The sequence below is a fragment of the Hyaena hyaena genome, unplaced genomic scaffold (genome assembly GCF_003009895.1).
Source record: "Hyaena hyaena isolate Hyena2069 unplaced genomic scaffold, ASM300989v1 scaffold_109, whole genome shotgun sequence".
NCBI classification, from domain to species: Eukaryota; Metazoa; Chordata; class Mammalia; order Carnivora; family Hyaenidae; genus Hyaena; species Hyaena hyaena.
The window spans coordinates 1,899,460-1,918,822 of NW_024080740.1; the positions used below are offsets into that span (position 1 = coordinate 1,899,460).

General features: G+C 40.3%; 1 protein-coding gene and 1 non-coding gene across 5 annotated transcripts in view; both read right to left on the bottom strand.

Moving 5' to 3' along the window:
- DYNC1I1 (dynein cytoplasmic 1 intermediate chain 1) overlaps positions 1-19,363 on the bottom strand; it is a 270,147-nt gene that overhangs the window by 83,873 nt on the left and 166,911 nt on the right. The gene's annotated exons all lie outside the window — the stretch shown is intronic.
- Positions 15,121-15,274, bottom strand: LOC120234446. The gene has a single exon (XR_005529099.1). It is a non-coding gene; the product is annotated as a small nucleolar RNA SNORA62/SNORA6 family (small nucleolar RNA).

Sequence of the window (19,363 nt, forward strand, 5' to 3'; positions counted from 1 at the left end):
TTCAGTACTTGTTAAAACATGAAGGATTAATAACAAAAAAAAAAGGGGGTGGAGGGGGAAAGAAGGAAGAATTGTGAATGTCTCCAGTTCAGTATCTTCAAAAATGTTTGTGGTTTCTGAGAATGGCTCACCCGACCACATGAAAGTGACACTAAGGGACTCAGCCACACGACTTCTCTAAATCCAGAGCTGGGACTGCTCTACTTTTACCATCAAACCATCTTACTTGAAGTGTAGCCACAAATTAAATTTATTTTTTATTGAGAAAGTACTAAGTCCTTACAAAGAGGGCAAACACAGGTTTCAGAAACATGGGTCCCTCACCACCTTCCCTGCCTCCTTCCCCCCAACCCAACCTTGAAAGAGGAAGCCGTTTAAGCCGTGTAAAGAAGAGCCAGTTTCTTAGTCTATGGATTTGTCCTTGGCTATGTACAAAAGGCAGTGATGGCTTTCAGGTATAGAACCTAACAGAATCCAAGTATCAGGTATTCCTTTTTACAAACACAATAATAAACTGGCTGACCAGATTCAGAACTGTTGTATTGGCAAGGATGTCTAAAAACAATTGCATGATAGATCTGTCTCACTTTGTGGGCAATTTTTTTCTGAATTTGTAGGATTTGGGTTTTATGCTTGAGATGCAAAAAGGAGGAAGAACACGCAGCCTCCCTCTGTATGTCACTCAACAACCCCCTGCTGATAAAATAAATCTACATTTGGACGATCCACCCAAAGAGCATGGAATGTCCCACATTAGATTATTACCAAGCCACTTAGGTCAGAAATTATAGGGGACCATTAAGAAAACAACCTAAAGCATTCCACTATGCAAACGCTCTTCACATGGGTTTTTTTTTTTTTTTTTTGATTGACTGTGGTGGTTTGCCAGCTGTGACAGTGGATGGAATCAGTTGGATGGTTCTAAATTTAGCAAGAAAATAAAAGAATGTTGCAAAAATAGGTCCTTTCTCATATTAAAACTATATGGTGAATACAGACCTCAGGGGAAACAAATGGGAAGTGAGGTCCTCCAGCCAAGATGCGATGTGGTACAAAGGCAGAAGCAGTCTGTCTCTTTTCATCTGCCTGGAATTACTTAGATATGCTGATGCCTAAGGCATGGAGATGAACCAGATGACCTCTTAGACTGTGTCTAGCTTGGTGGTTCCATTGATAAACTACTACTTTGAAGTACTGAGAAGGACGAGAAAAAAATGGGTATAAGTGCCTGCTAAAAGATGGATGCAAAGAGACAAGGGTGAACTGACTTTTGTGATTGTCACCCAATCCCGAGGCCCACCCAGCCCCCCATTTCCACACCTATGCTTTTTCCACTGAAGATTCTTTGATGTTTAACAGAGACACAAAGGCCGAGAGTGACTGAAGTGTGGAAAGGGTTAGAAATCTTTCCTGGTTGTTCATTTCTAAGGGGAAAGAAATCCCCTCTTAACATAACACGTAGGTGTACTTGGAAGACTAACAGGTATCAAATTCCCCAGTGTTCAACCTCAGCTGGCTTTTATTTTCTATTTAAAATGTTTTTAATGTTTATTTATTTTTTGAGATAGAGACAGAGTGTGAGCGGGAGAGAAGCAGAAAGAGAGGGAGACACAGGATCAGAAGCAGGCTCCAGGCTCTGAGCTGTCAGCACAGAGCCTGACATGGGGCTAGAACCCGTGAACCGTGAGATCATGACCTGAGCCAAAGTCAGATGCTTAACTTACTGAGCTGGTTTTTAAAAGACGAACAGAATAATTAATAAACAAACTCAGTGATAAACAAAAATGTATGAACAAAAATTCCTTTGGGATCAAATGGTTAAATTTATAGCATTTAAGAGATTTTTCTCTGTCCTTTTTTGTCTCCTAGGGGAAAACGCTACCTCATTAAGACTCAGAATGTACAAATGAAAGGCCATTCACATGGAGTTTGAGGCTTCTAGTTTTGGGAAAAGAGTGTAGAGCCATATGAAAGGCTGTCTGTCAACCGAATCCTGTCTGAACCATGTCCTTGATTGGGTGATATGGGTGACCATGCTGGACGGAAGAAATGGGATGGTAATTCCTAAACACATATGTCAAAGTAAACCCAATATGCATGCCAGTCAATTATGATAATGGAGTAGTATACTTTGCTTTGTGCATATCTAAATAAAAATACACAGGGACAATACTTCTTTTCCTTTTCCCTAAAAATTGATTTTAGGTAAAGAATAGCAGCAGTTTTTCCTAGTAATCTGAATTTTGTTTATAGACTTGTGACAATGAGCATTTTATCTTTGGAACTGGTCACTATTGAGATTCACAAAGTGCCCAACGTTATTGCTCCAAACGCTGAAAAAAGAAAAGTGTCCAGTGTTCCAGGAACAATATGAAACCAGATGATGAAGAGTTAAAAAAAACTTCTCAGCCTGCTAATGAACTCCATCCTGCCCTGGTGAGACCACCCTCCTTTTAAGTAAGAGGTAATTTAATATGCATCTAACTCAGTTGTGTTTGGGTTTCATCCAATCTAAGAGTATCAGTGTGATAAATTATAATGAATTGTCTGCAATACTTCACAAAGTGACTATAACAGACCTGAAAAACAAGATCTCTCAGCCTGATTTTCCAACTCCACTGGAATACTTTTTGCCTTATTCATGTCAGAACACTCCGAAAACTCGAAAATGTTTCTTATAGCTCCCTCACACTGAAAGTTATGTGCTTCGAGCTCCATTTGATTAGATCCACAATTGTTGGCTGTCTCTATTAAATCAAGCCCCACACTTGAAAATGACACCAACTGTGAGACCAGCCAAATAATATAGCAAGAGAACTAACATGGCTTCTTTAGTTTCCAAAAGGTTTCTTTACATGTTAATTTCCTTTTGTAATCCACACTGTGTGCTGGGAAGTAGGTTAGTGAAATGGACTCCATTCCTATTTCGGATTTTGAAAAAGCAGCTGGATCCAGGCACCCTAGTGTCTGTAGGAAAAATGGGCAGAGGCTGAAATGGGGGTCAGGAAACTCAGAATCTAGCAGGGGCTTGTTGCTACAGCTGTGTGACTTTGCTCACGTGACTTAACTCCTTTTGGATGTACTTTCTTCATTTAGGTTAAGAACCACTGCCCTGGGGAAAAGGCCACCTTCTTTTCATTTAATGGCTTTAGGTAGCTCCAGATCTTCAGAATGAAAAAGCGAGACTATTATTCTACAGATGATCCATCCTAAAATCTTTTAGATGATCTATCAAAAATAAAAGCGAGGAGATTGGTATTAAGCCATTTCCGGTGAGGCTGGAGGACAGCGGCCTTTAGCGTGACACACACAATCTGTGTGGGAGGAAGAGGATGGGATTTTTCCCTCTCCTATTCATACACTACAGATGGGTAGAGATTCATGGGCGGGCTGGTGATCAGGACCAATTTTCTGTTTGAAAAGCCTGTTAATTCTATCAGACTTAATTTCCTCATGGGCAAAATGCGGTACATATTGGACTTGTAAGCCTCACAAGGGCAAGAAGTATGTGTTGAGCTTTGTTCCTGAGATAGTTCCTGAGAACAGGTAGGTATTTGTAACCATTTCCTATTGCTGCTGTAACACTACCACACACTGAGTGGCTTCAAATAATACAAGTTTATTACCCTACACTTCTGGAGGCCAGAAGGACTAAAACTGAGGGGAGAGCAGGGCTGAATTCTTTCCTGGAGGCTCCAAGGGAGAATCAGTTTCCTTGCCTTTCCGGAGTCTACAGGCTGGCCTCATTTCCTGGCTCATGGCCATCTGCCACCTTCAAAGCAGCAGTGGCTTGTTGAGTTTTTCTCCTATCACATCGCTTTGATTCTGCTTCCATCATCACACTTCCTTCTGAACCCGACTCTCCTGACTCCCTCTTTCATTTATAAGGACCCACTCTTGAAATTACATTGGGTCCACCCAGATAACCTGGAATGATTTCCTGTTCTCAAGATCTTTAATTTAATCACTTCTGCATAACTGCCACACGAGGGGACATATTCACAGATTCCTGGTAGTAGGAGGCAGACATCTTTGGATGGCCATTATTCTGCCTGCCACAGTATTCAATAAATATGTGATCAACTTGTAAATCTTTTGAGAAAATGGTAGGGTCGATACTTTGAGTTATTTGTAAGATTACAATTCCCATAACTCATCACTAGCCAATGTCATGGTCACATATGCACTGTACACTTCTGATCCCTCTCAAATCTACAACCTTCATATTCATTCAGGCTCATGTTCACCTGTCCCTATTTTGGCTTTAAAAAATGCATGCTGGTTCTCTTTTACTCTCTTTCATCTGGTAGACAGAATATAATCTGCTGTGACAGATTTTTCTGACCAAGTTAAGTGAATTGCTCACTGTCACCTAGAGACAAAGATGGAGCCAGAATAGAGATTTAAAACCACTTTCTACTTCTCTTGCATCCCATCTCATACTAAACTCCTTTCCCCAATTACCATTTCAAACAGATCAACCAACAACAAAGAGAGAGTGGCCATCTTCAGGCAGAAGTAAAGATGCATGTGGCATATTGCAATCCTACCAGTGAAAACCCAAACTTTGTTCTGTTGTCAACAACCTCCAAGTCATGTACTTTCCCCTCCAAATTAAATGGCTTAAATCTGAGTCACAATCCCTGAACTGCTTTCCAACTAGAGGTGCTACCAACCACCATGTCAATCAAGACCTATAAACCTTCTGTCAAGAGTCTTTCAAATTTGTTTCATGGCATTAAGATACATATGACAACAAGCTACCTCCAACTGCCAACCTCTCCTCCCGCCAACGCAGGTGAATCAGTGCAGGTTGATTTTGGCAGGCAACCTTTCGGAACTTTAGTAATGGACAATTACCTATTTTCATTTGGAAATTTTCAGTTGTTTTGAAGCAATTGACTTTTTATGCATGTTAGTTTGTGTCACTCGGGAAAATTTGTACCAGTTCTCAGTCAAAACAATTACAGGAGTCCTGTCTTATCTTTGACTTATCTTAGCATTCAGAAAGGGATGACAACCTACTGTATTTATTTAAAACCAGTTCTATCAAGGTAGCATATATAACTGGTATCAAAGAGTAATTGGGAATAATTGTAAATTAATTTAACAAGGCACTTAAGTATATTGACAGTAAGCGGTACGTAATGAAAACTAAAATGACATACAACACTTCAGAATTCAATACCCCAGGCATTCTCTTCATTTAAATCTGGCAAACAACCACACCATGTTTTATCAGTGACAGAGTCCACTGATTTACTTACTGATTGTCTTAAGTACAAACAATATATCTCTCTGCGGTCTAGAGGAAATAATTGTGCAAGACTCACAAGGTGTAAATTCTCCAGAACAATTTCCCTGCAGTTCTAGTAGATCACTAAATATTTAACACCTACTGTTTGCACACATATAAGCTTCCTGCAGTGGGTTTAACACAGCACAGAGCTCTCACTAAAGAATGTGAGTTTCTGTGGGAAAATCTAGTTCAAAGGTAAATAAAACTCTACTATATATTTTTCCTTATTTAAATCCATATTCTTGATCTTGAGCCTTAAAATGTAAAGAAACTGAGACATATATATGGAATTAATAATATTTAACATCAAGAGGCAGCACAAATAAACAAAAAATAAAGTTCAATTTCTAAATAACTACTCCTGGAGTCAAAAACTGCTGTAACTTAGTGGTGATAATGTCTTTCACATGGCAAATACAAGGTACTGTGGAAAGTTCCATCTATGTCTATATTGGCCAGCTCAAATGTAGAGGTGAAGAACTTTGTCAAAAGGCAAAACAAACCAAAAAACCCCCAAAACCCTACATCTTTTTAAGGCAATGAGTCTAGGAAGGCAATGAGAGTTTCATTCTCCTGTATAATTTGAATAACTACCTCAGTTTTTCACCCCCCCCCCTTTCCAAAATGTAGACGAGGGCTATAGCTAGCTACAAGCTGTCACACATCTGGAAGACTATTTTAAAACACATTCAAAATATTTTGACTATATGATGCCAAGCATCTGGCAATACAAACTTCTCTTAGGTATTTTTCTCCTATAGAATTCAGTCTGTGTAGACAGTCGTTGTGCCAGATTTTGAACTACATGTTTTATTTGCAGAATGGCAAAAAATATATATGCAAAGGTAAGGTTTTCCTTATGCTTTTGATTTAGATTGATTTAACTTAATGATGTTAACAGAGTTGCCATTGATTCTTGCATTACTTGAACTACTGTCTAGTTGTGTTCTCCCCCTGTCCCCAAAAGCCCTTCAGTGGCCTCTACTGGTCAGTTCCTCCCCAGGAACATTCTCTCCCAAATGAACAGCATTCACTCACTTGTCTAAATAGTAACTGACTTTATTGGTTTCATTCCACAGCAAGGATGAGGGAAGGCGAGGTTTCTAGTTTTCCCTGTCTAATAGGAACCAGGCTTAGGAATACCTGTGGTTCACCACCCATCCCCAAACCATTTGCAGGATCTTGAGGTAGGAGGTAGGTATTCTTCATGTGAGGTCGCCCCCCTTCTAATGAAGCCAGCTCAGACTTCCAAAGACTGTTTCCACAAACTAACTTAACCATCCCTATCTCCACACCACTTTCAACTTTTCACACTAAGCCTTAAGTCAGATGACCCCACAGCGGGGGATGTTCTGGGCCAAATATGCACTAATTATTTCAGTTTTATAGCTTGTGATCTACTACAGATTGCTAATTCTTGTTTTTGACCTAAGAGAAGAGGGAAAAATTCCTCAGAGGCAGGGTACAGACCGTATTCATCATTGTGGTCCTGGCACCTAAGCAGGGTGCTAGGCACATTTTAGGTCTGCTCAATTGTTCTGGATAAAATGCAGTCCATTCCAGTGTTGAAGTAAAGATCACTACCTTTCAACCCTGAAATAAACTTAGCCAGGGACTCAGGTTTGAGCTTAAGCAGTGTTTGCAATTTGGATAATCATGAAGAGCAGACTCATGGGGCAGGCCTGCCAGAACTCTCTTAGCAAAGGCAAGAGTGTTACTGGTAAATATGAAAACCCATGTATTATGGACTTTGGAGACAATGGAGTACCAGCTTGTATTCTTTAGGCTTTCTTGATGCAAAGAATACACAGTTAGGGGAGGGAATCTCTGTCTCCTTCTTCATGGAACGTGCCCTGAGTGGCTTGTTCTGGAAGTTACTGGAACATGATCAGCAACAATGGCTCTGCAACAATAAAAGTCAGCACATGGCTGTGAAACTCGCTCTGGAGGTGTGTGACGGCAAGCCCTTGGTGTCTGATGGGGTGGGAGCATAGGGGAAGATGGCGGGCTTGGATGCAGGAGTTGGGCTTGGATACAGCAAGTTGCTGTGAGCATCACTGGTGTCCTTGAAGCCCTATTCGTGAGCATACTTGTGACCTCCACTGAGAGGACACAAAAACAAGAAGGAGGATTTGAAGAGCCCAGAAAGCTTATGTTGCAGATGGGGTGAGAACCATAGATGTATGGTTTATACTGTTAACAAAACCTCATTAAATCAGTCTGGTGTGGCTTAGGAGAGCCAGGATTTGATAGGTAGATGGCTTAATACATAGAGAGAAAATGAATTCAGTGACATCAAGCAATATAATATTTTTCTATTTTATAATAATATTTAATAGCATAAGATGTTGCTATTTCCCTTTTAAATATCCTCCAAATCAAGTATTTGAAGCAGTTTTATAATCCTCTGAGCTGAAAATATACCTAAGAAACTTGTACAAAGTCTCCTAGAGGATTAACAGTGCCATGGTGGAAAATGTGTTTTAACTCAGAATTCCTCAAGGAAACCAGTCTTCTCTGTAGGTTTTACAAATAAAAGCAACTGGTGGCTAATATTTCTAACCATTGTTCAGTTTTCTGTGGATGAAAAATCAGAATCAGGGATTATTACTTGTACAAAGAATGTTTAGACATCCCAGTGACATGATCACTATATAAAATATAATTCAAATGATCTCAGTTTAAACACTGACTTTGACAGTTAGTAAAATCATTTAATTTTCTACTATGGAAACTATTTTAATAATTTTAACCACTTTTAGATTATATCAATTCTTTGAGATGAAGTACAATGAAGAACCAAAATAATCTCTGTAAATTGAGCTCTATTGCAAAAATGATTTCCATTCTTCAGTAGGGATATTAATGGGTAACCTTTTGAAGACCTCTTCCTTGTATTTCTCTTCTTCTACCTCTCCTGTCTCACCCAGCTCAGAGAAAATCAGCTCAGGAAAACAGGCTTTACTTAATGATCCCCTTCCCTCTGCCTTCTCCCTCTCTTTCATTCACATTCCCAACTTTACATCTCTCTTCTCATTTTCCTTGTTTCTTTCCGGAGAATGACCACCTCAAAGGATTAATTCAGAACAGGCAGCAGAAAATGGTAACGAGAGTGGGCAAATCAGGATGTGGATTTAAAATCAAGAGGTATTTTAAAGGAAGAGAGTTTCTCAAATTAAACATATGTTAAGAATACGGGCTTGTTGTTCACGGCATACCTGCTGCCTCTGATCCCGCCCTCATCGGATCAGTCTTCAAGGGCAGAGCATTCCCTAGTGGAATAATAAATACAGCAGCTTCAGTGAATATGGGTCTGGGCCGCCCAGCAACCATTCTTTCCTCATGGTCTGACTTCATTGTTGGAACACAGGTGGTCACTGAACGAGCTGAAGTAGTGAAATGGATCGTGGCCCCTCGGGCTCAGAGCCAGAGAGAGAGAAGAGAATTCAGGCTCCAAGGAAAAATCAGGCTCTGGGTACATAAAAATTCTAATATTTGGTTTGGGCATTTATACCAAACTTTGTTTTAGCTGATATTGCCTGTTTTCCGAGGCATCGTCTTTCTTACTTTGTTATACATGAACTAGGCAATCCATTGGCCTTTTGAAAAATAGGCTGCAGAAAGGCTTAGAGTGCTTCTCTTGGGGCTGACCTGCCATCAGCCTAAGAGTCTGGCAAACTGTAAAAGTGAAAAGCCTTGCCTTATGTCTGCACTTTCATTCTTCTCAGTGTGTATCGTGTAGTTCTCTGCTGTCCCAGAATTATGTGCCCAAATGTTGACAGGAACCAGTCATACTTATGCTCATTAAAAGGTTTCAGTAGGAACTATGCAGAAGAGCAATATATTATGTATGTTAATATATATTCTTTCTTGCTTTAGAGGAGTTTTGAGATGGAGAGCAGTAATTAAGATACTTAGATCTGAATGAACTCTACTGATACACAAGATTCAATAGCCTTGGATCTCTCAGGATAAGCATCCCTGATATGAACATAGAAAATCCATAAGGGTTTTGAGGGAAATATTTTTAATTTGGTGTTGAAATAATATAGGTATGAGAAGCTCAAGATCCCTCTTTCCTATTTGTTTTGATATTATTCCTAAGAAACAAGAACTACCCAACAAGCTGTGAAATGACCACAGAATAATAAAGGATAACTGGTTTCCCTTCACACTGTCTAAAAAATAGTACTTTCTAACAAAGTGAATAATGTTGGGGAACAAACGATTTCAGAGTACAAGGGTTTCATAAAAGTCTATTTATGAAGTTTAACATATAAACAACAAAACCTCCCAACTCTTCATTAAAGCATTCAGGCCCCTGGCATTTTGATTACTAGTTCAGGTTATCATGTAGTCTTTGTGTGACTATATTTTCATATTTCTGTAACAATGTCCCAAAACAGCAGAGAACCTGATGTATGAAAATTTCTATATATGCAAAAAATAGTTTGGAGGATATGATTATTTGCTTTTCAAAAAAAATTTGTTTCCTTATCAAGGTCTCCTGTAGTGAGACATATCTGATTGAGAACTGGCCTTCTTTCTCCATGTTGTCTGAATTTGCAATGTTTTAGAGAACTTGGCTCAGATGTCCCCCTTACAAAGGGGAGAACATATTGTAATGTTCTAAAGGCAGGAGGTTTGTGTTAAGCCTGTCTCAGCAGCTTCAATATATAGACGGGGAAAATCCAGTGAAACCCAGTTCCAAAATTTAGCAAGTGCTCACAATTTGAGCAAACACATTAAAAAAGATGCCACAGAGTAGGTAGACAGCATGATCAGAAGTGTGGCTTGGGAAGTCAGAGGAGGAGAGCAGGTAGAGCACAGGCAGAACTTTCCTTCCACTGATCATCTTCCCCCAAACTGAAGTCTCACCAATTTTAATGACTATAGATTAATACCATGTCATTACACCTTTAATGAAGTGATGTCAAAGAAAGCCAGTTGAGTGGGGCACCTGGGTGGCTCAGTCGGTTAAGTGTCCGACTTCGGCTCAGGTCATGATCTCGTGGTTCGTGGCTTCGAGCCCCGTGTCAGGCTCTGTGCTGGCAGCTAACTCAGAGCCTGGAGCCTGCTTCAGATTCTGTGTCTCCCTCTCTCTCTGACCCTCCCCTGCTCACGCTGTCTCTCTCAGAAATAAATAAAAACATTCAAAAATTAAAAAAGAAAAAAGAAAGAAAGCCAGCTGAGGACACAGATGGTGAGACACACGAAGAAGGGGTGCAGGAGGGCAGGCCACACTGTATTACGTGCTCATCCCCACTCCCACAGAAACCCAAGGTCAGCTGCCTTGCTTGAGGGATTGTTCCCCTTGACATTCCAAGGTCACCTTGCCTCTGTCCAGGGTGCATAATCCTTTAGGATGAAATGCCATTCTGCTGCGAGCACACTGGAAAGCTCTGCAGCACTGGCCAGAAGTGGGATGGTTTGCTCTGGGACAGGAGCACGAGCAATGTTTAAGCCAGACAGGATGACGACTTGTCAGGGGAAGATGGAACCAAGAAGAATTAGAGAGGATTCAGGCATCGAATAGGTAGTTGGCCTAGAAAATCATGAAGTTTCCTTCAAACTCAGATTCTACAATTCTACATATTAATAGGTCGTATGGAAAGAGCGTTAACTCGTGTATTAGAAACAACATACACACAAAAAACAAAAGGGAAAGCAAAAAAATCCCTTTCTACTCCCCTTAGAGTACAACACGGCGAAACTATCTTAAAATGGTAACGACTTAACTGGGATACATTTCCATTTAAAAGTGATTAAAAGATGCAATAAAAATATAATCTCTGGTTAAAATATTAAATGGGTATGGATGCAGAACTATGGATCTAGTAGTTAAGATTGGCCAGTATAATGTCTCTGCTGCTCAAATGAAATTCAATTAACTTTATGATGGAAATCTCCGTGGTGCCACACGAAGTCTGTGCACAGGTTCTGTCTTCTCCTGTCTACATTTCTGTGTGCATGTGTGTATATGTGTGTGTGCATGTGTGTGCGTGCATGCTTGTACTTTGCTGGTAACAGAGCACATTTGCTTTGACTGTGGAGCTCTTTCCAGATATTAAGAGCCACAATTCTAGTTTTTATACTTAAAAAAAAATGCTCAAAATGTGTTTTTTTCTAGGGGAACTAAATACTGTGCCACCTTTGAGAGTCAAGCCCTTTGAAGCCCATCAACTATTGCGTGAAACCTTCTGATTCTATTTTTGCAGAATCTTTGTCTTGTGTTTTCTGAGAGGCTTTGAGCTCTTGCATGTACATTCATGTAGTGGCAATTTTAGCACAGCTGAACGTTTTTATTTGTGCGCCAGGGAGGACACATGATAATATACATCATTAAATTAATACAGTTCCCATACCAAAGTCCTTTTCCAGGACCCGCTTGCTGGCTTCCCCACTGTGGGATCAGAAGGTGTGATACTTTTGATTTTAAACACAAGGGAAGGGACAGTGGAAGCTTTTAGTGATGGAGCCTTTCGGGCCCCAGGGTAACTGTTAGACATCTTGTGCAGGAGAAGACAGTGTGTGACATCACTGTCCACACAGAGCCCTCACGGAGACTAAAAACCACATATAAGGCAAAATAATGTACTAAGATGTAGACAAGAGCACTTTCTTTATGAAACAGTATGTGCAGAGGGAAAAGCTGACTAAGCCACAGGGAAAAGTTGCGTGTAAGCTGCTTATCTGCTATCCTTAGCAAGGTGAGGAGATCCAGCACTTTGGGAGACATTTTGGCTTCTCTTTGCTTCATGTTCTGGCATTATTTTCTCTATTTTTTCATGCTGTCTCTGTAACACAACCTCTTTACATAGTTTATCTCAGGAAATGACAATTGGCTGTCGAATCCCATACAAATTGATTGGATATGACAGCTCAAAGGAATAAATATTCTGCAGAGAAGAAAGTTTTTACTTATACTCTTGTATTTTCAATCCTTTTTTTTACCCCTTCTTGCTTAATTTTATTATTTCAATTAGATCATTTAAAAATCAACACATCACATACCAACCTCCCCTAAGAGCAATCATAAGATTTGATGATTTTTCTGATACACAGGCTAGGGTTTCAAATTTGCATTATTTTATCTACTGAATTAACTATGAATTCTAAACCAAACTAATGCTGCCATGTGTTTTTAAACATCTCTAATCTGAACCATCTGGAGAGGCATGGTTTTGCAAAGGCATCCTTTTCAGGACACTCTGTGGATTTTGTCACTGCTTGAGGTTTTGGCAAACCATCAACATTACTATAATTCTCTTTTATGAAATATAGCTTTTGACTAGGATTTTAGAGTCTTGGGTGTGTGCGTGTGTATTTATATGAGTGTGGGCACTTGTGTATGATTTTTGCTCCTGTCCCTTTCTCTTTTCAGAAGACGATATTTATAATAAATGTATTTTATTTTTGAAAACTATTTTAAAGAAATAAAGGTTTTTATTGCATATAAGGAATAAGTTTAATTTCACCTACTCAACATAATGCCAGACAAAGTGATTAAGAAGTGGAGAAGGACTTTGGAATAACCCACTTTACTGGATGTAAATGATAGAAATACTTTCTACACAAGTCATTAGGAGAAAGCATATCAGTTTTAGAGACGGCACCAAGAAAAGTGTAGGTATAAAATTATTATGGCAACAATGATTTGTGGGCATGTAAGATATGAATTCAAGGCGTTTATAAGGAGATTACAACTAAAAATTAACTAACCTGAATATTTTGCCTAAGAAAAGCAACACCTTACTTATTTCTTTGGCTAATAATGAACAATTTCCTTTAAATATTAGAAATCAAATGCATGGTAAAAGCGAAGTGTAGACTACTTATTACAACAAAGGTTAGAAAACTTCCCCGGAAGTAAGGATGATGATTCTACTTCCACAAATTCTCCTCAATCATAATGCTTTCAAGTAATTTCAAGAATTAATCACAAAAAATGGAAAGGATAGCCTTTTGATGAGTGTCACTGTCTGAAATGAATTAAACTAATAAAGTGACTATTGGGGAATATGGACATCTCTGTAAGTTATAATAACGTGGTATGTTCAAACAACCTCTTTCATCCAAAAATATTAGGTAACTTAAAGATACACATAAATCAAAAGGTTTTGGTCAAATTTGTAGAGGGGAAAAAAGGTCTATTTTTAAGAAATGCATTGCTGTAGTCCAGAAATGGATCCGTGCTTACAAGAAAAAGATTCCAAAGCAATGCACTAGCACTGCTTTCAGAGGTGGTAGCATCTGGAACACTCTCTGTGGGCCCTAACATGGCCCAGGGCAATACTTTAGCCCACCTTTCCTTTGCTCACTGTTCCCTTTCCTGAAATGACATTCTCCATATCCACAACTTTGAGGGAGAGGGTTACCCTTCTGAAGCTCCTTTTTTTTTTTTTTTTTTTTTTAAGAACTCCTGGTATTCTTTCAAGCCTTCTTCTGTCTATATTAAAATGCTGAAGGATAAAGGAAAAGCACAGTCTGATATTCCAGAGAATGGAAGCCCCATGTAGAGGGGCCCTGGATCATTTGTCTTTAGGAGGCACAGCTCTTAACAGGCATGCTAATTTGGTCTTGGAGGAAAGTAGAACATTTGTCAACCCCATCTTCCTGACTCTTGCTTCAAGGTCTCCAGAGTGAGTTCAGTATGGCAAATGGCCAGCTAGTCTGTATAGACTTCAGTGCAGCCATATGAGCTATGTAGAGACCAGGGGGTTCCTTTACGAAGCCTGTGCCTGAGGCAATCAGTATGAGTAATTAAGCCCAGGAAGCAAATGCATCGGTACCCAGCACACGGCGGAAACAGAGTAGCAGGGATGATATTCAGGCCATGCACACCAGTACAACATTACCTGTTATTAAAATTTTCAGATCATTTTGTGCTTGTTGGTAAGATGCCTTCCTCATGTTCCCCCAGTGCTCCCCTGCTGCCCAGCCACCCTGGTCCCTTCCTCCCGCACCCCTAAGTCACTGTCTCCCCCATTCAATAACTACAGATGCAATGCCTGATACAAAGTGGGGACACATCTGTTCCATCTAGACGGTGTGATACATATTACTACATATTTGGAATTTCATTCCTGTCTGTTACATCACTGTAGCTGACACCGAGTACTTACTCTGTGCCTGCTGCTAACTGCTATAAATATATTCACTTATTTTACTGTCATGTATGACTTGCTCACAGTCACAGAGCCTCTAGGTGATGAGCTCCAAATTACAGTCCCAGGCTGTATGGCCTAATAGTGTATACTATCCCACTATATGTTTACCTGTCTCCTAGGACTCAGTAAGTATCTCATTATCATCAAGTTATGAAACAAACATTTAAATGATTGAGATGAGAGAACTGTGGAATTGTCTCAGGTTCCCTCTTCACCTGGCAGATTATACAAAAAGCACACACAGAGATCTGAGCAGGGATGTGACCAATGTGAGGGGAACTGGCCAAGTGATGGGAAATAAGGCATGGTGGGGACTGGGGCAAAGTGAATAGCTCTCGGGGATGGGAGACGGCCTCTTCCCAGCTCCAGCCAACTGCTGTGAGGACCTGGTCATGGTGGGTACTCCATAACTAACAGTTGAATGAGTTAATAAGTGAATAAGTGAATGAATGAATTTAAGTTAGGTAAAATTTCTTCAGGAATATATTCAAGCAAGAAAAATAAGAATGCCAAGGTTTAAGCTTCCTCCCACATGACTATCATGCAATGATACTGAAACAACGATATGTAAAGGGAATACTTCTTTATTTTCAAAGCATGTTCACCTACTACTATAAACTGAATTATATCCCCCCCCCCCAATTTTTTTTAACTTGTAGAAAGAATTACTATCAAACTCCACTCATTGGGCCAGAGAGCCTTGAGGTGTTAGCAAAAGACTTGTCCCTCATGAAGCATACTTCTGACACTTGTGAGTCCATCGGCCAGCCGGCAGCCTCAACTCCAAGCTCTCACAATGTCCAGATTCCTACACAAACTTATATGTTGAAGTCCTACCCCTCAATGTGTTTTTATTTGGAGACGGTGCCTTTAGGAGGTGATCAGCTTTAGATGAAGTCATGAGGGCGGGTCCTCATGATGCTACTCAGCATCAGAAGAGCTTGCTTTCTTTCTCCCTCTCTCTGTCAAGTGAGGACGTATCCAGAAGGCAAGGTGCCCTCACCAGACACACACTAGCTGGCACCTTGGTCTTGGACCTACCAGTCTCCAGAATGATGGGAAAATTATTTTCTGTTGTTTAAACTACCCAGTCTATGGCGTTTTTTATGACAGCCCCAGCAGATTAATACTCTTATATAATCTCTTTTATACTGACAATAATCTTCAGAGGTAAATAGAAATCATTCCCTGAGAACACCCAGGCCCCTTAGACTGAGGCTACTCTGCCCTCCGTAAATGGCTGAGTGGTAGAGTGCTGAGAACAAGGGGAGGGACAGGCTGGAAAGCTTGCTCATATGGCTGTCTGACTCTCACTGCACAGCATCAGTAATTCCTGGGGCAATTCTCTGATGAAGCACACCTGGAGAAAGCCCCGCTCAGACAGTGTTAGCGCGGGGCATGGGACAGGAAGGAAGGGCATTTAGGGAACTGAATAATCTTCAGTGCTGGGGTTCTGTGCCTTCAGTAATATATGCACATGAATGGGGTACAGCAAATGCTAGTTAGTCTCAGGTTTCATCATAATATTAAACTTCAGCTTGATCCCTTGCCATATGAGATGGCAAGACAAGGAAAACATTAAAAAAATGATTTGTTCAAAGGTGTATTCTCATGGTTTTCTCTGCATCAAATAGCTCACTCGGTGGCTCATAAGGTATACAGCCTTCTTCGTTGTTATTTTCAGGTAATGGATCACCTATGATACAATCTGTTTGCTGTAATCCTGCTGACAATTCTAATTTCCCTAGATGAATCCCAACGGTCAATTCTTCTTGTGCTATTTTTTGGGGAGAAGATTCCAGAAAGAGGGCAGATAAAGAATGAGAGCTGGCAAGGCATCTTCTCTGCTTCCAGCTTCCTGGGCCAAAAGAGAAAAAGAAGCCCCTGATGTTTGATTTAATAAGGATCAATGTCTAGCTCAAGCCTCAATCATCAGACCAGTCATATTCAACTGGCATTACAGAAGTATTTCCGAATGTCCATGTTTCATTTCAGCACATCCATGTTAACTCCCTCAGGCTTTTTCCTAAAGGCACAAAACAGCTGCTGTGCTGCTGTTTTTCTTGTCCAATCTGTATAATTTGTATCTTTTTTGTAAGAGCTTAATTTTACGTTTACACCGTATGTATTCTTCAACTTTCCATAACTGTATGCTTCAAAAAGTGTATCACAATCTACACAACAATGGTTGAGATGTCCTCTTCCGGGCTTCTCCAACCTTCAGTCCATCCCTCATCACAATGAAAACTGTTTGGGTTTTACTTACATTAGCTAGCATGTTCTTTGTCTGTGGACTTTGTTCTCTAAAGACTAAGCACTTATTATATACTTTGATTTTGTCACCCTGGAACTCATTTTGAATATGCTGTCCTACTTGTCAGAGAACTTTATATTCCTTCATCCTGTTACCCTTAAAGGTAAAAACTACCAGTTATTTTACCAGCAAAACATGGGCTTATTCAGGAATAAAACAGAATTGCAATCCAAGACAAACAAGCTATAGTAAAACCATAGGCAAGTCAGGGAACAAAGGAGAGGGATGCTTTTTAAGGAGAAAAGGGGTAAGTAGGGAAAGCTGTTATAAACTTAAGTCCACTGGAGTAACCTGGTAGCTCAAAGGGTAGTGGCTTTTCATTGACTCAGCTGTTGCCTGTACGGGGGATGAGGAAAGCACTTCCTCCCCTGGCTGGAGTAGTAGAGCAGCATCCTTGTGCAAGGTCAAGTTGGTGTAAGATCAAGCCCATCTCTTCCTCTTGGGTCTGCAATTGACTATGAGCCATAGGGCATGAGACCCCCCCTTCCCCCGACAAAACCTCCTGACTATTTTAGCGAAGTTTCCCATAATTTTTATAATCCCCTCCTCTTTTTTGACTTCTACTAAGTAACCACTCCTTGCTACATTCCAGAGAAAAACTTAGAAAATGCTTTTCCTTTTATTTTTTTTCTTTATCAGCCAGGCCATATGAAAGCTACCCTTCCTTTAAGTAAAATAAATATCCCTAAGTGAAATTCTAACAATTCTCTCCTCATAATACTCCTTGGAAGATGCATTTAAACTAATTTATGTCTTTGTGTGTCTATAGCTGTTTTGTTGCTTACATTATGGGCCACAAGCTGGGCTGGGGGAGAGACAAATATTGACGGAAGAAGAAATCAAGTTCATTGCAATAAACCTCATAGTTCCACTGAGATGGCAGGGATTCTATTTTCCATAACGTGACAACGAAGCCTCGACAAGACCCCAGGTGACTCAGCAGTGTGGTCAGCTAGAAGCAGGGCTGCAAGTCCTGACTTTCCATCCCCCGCCTGACCACTAGCCCACATTCCCTCCTCTACTACCATCACTTTTCGTGAGGGCAGCTCTCCTCACGGTCAGTGGGAACCTCACCCAGAACCAAACACTGGATGGCCAACAGCCATGGGTTTGCAATCTCATCTGTACCCTTTACAGAATCTTAGGCGAAGCCACACATAAGGAGAAAGTTAATTGAGGACTTTAAACACGGCACCAATGAAGTTAGTTGGTATCATTCCACTGCTTTCCCTCTGAAATAAGGAGGGTTTCAGGTCGTTGTCAGTTTCAGGCCATTGTCAAATAATCTTTAAAAAGAGAATGCTAAGAACAAAGAAACCAAATCAGGAAAAAAATGAAAGTAAAAATAAAAACCTCTGGCCAAGCCAAGCCTCTAAATATAGCTTTCTTCACTTACCTCAACGCAGATAATTCTAAGATCTATATTCCTGATTCTATTCATTCCATTTAAAAGAGAAAGACCACACCAGGGTAAGCAATGCAGGGTGGTCAGAATGCATAATCTAATGACAGTGTGTGGAGCCACTACAGAAGATGTCAGGAGCACTGCCAGACTGTGTGGTGGGCCGACGGGCTGATTTCTATGCACAGTCTACCGATGTTTTCCAAGTATGGACACAGCCCTTACAGAAATGAAAATAGAAAATGCAGGACCGGAGCCCACGCTAAAAATGCAGTTTAGCAAAGACATGAAACTGCCCATGGAAGTAAAAGATATTTGGCCTTGCTGTTCTTAACAGGGAGAAACGAGCCTTCATGAAACTACAATCTTTTTATGATTAGGCTAAAAGCCTGTCAGTCTTTGCAAAAGAACACTGAGCTGATGTCTGTGTTTTGTGCATTTGCCTTCTAGTGCCTGAAATAATGCTCTTCTGAGCCATCGGATTTGTTTGCAATTATACTGTTCTGAAGAATACACAAAGATCAGTAAGAAATGGATAACTAATGCAATATTTAAAACTGATAATAGTACAGTCATCAAAAGGCACCCGTCGTTTCTCCCTATCTACACTCCTTCCTACCAAGCAAATTCTCCAAGTTTGAAATTACTGGAACATCGCAGGTGAATGCAGAAGCACATTCAGACTACAGGATTTCAGTGAGATAATGTCTAGAGGGGGCCAGTTGTAGTAAATAAACCATACCGAAGATCAGAAAGGATGTAGAAGAAAAGTGATAGGTCAGTGAGCTGGGCTTTTCATTTTTATCATTTGTTATTTAATTCTGTGGACTCTCCAAATTCTCCTTTATGTTGAGAAGATGGTGAGGAGAGCCATCTCTAGGTCCATGGCTGACCGATCTCTTATAAAATGTCAGGCTGCCAAGAATACATCTTTTTTTTTTTTATTTTTTTTTATTTTTTTACAAATAGTTTATTGTCAAATTAGTTTCCACATAACACCCAGTGCTCATCCCCACAAGTGCCCTCCTCCATGCCCATCCCCCCCTCCCCCCCACATCCATCAGTTTTTGTCAGCATTCAAGAGTCTCTCATGGTTTGCCTCTCTCCCTTTCCCCCACCATTTCCCCCCTTCTTCTCCCAGTTGGTCCTCTGTTAAGTTCCTCCTAGTCCTCCTATAC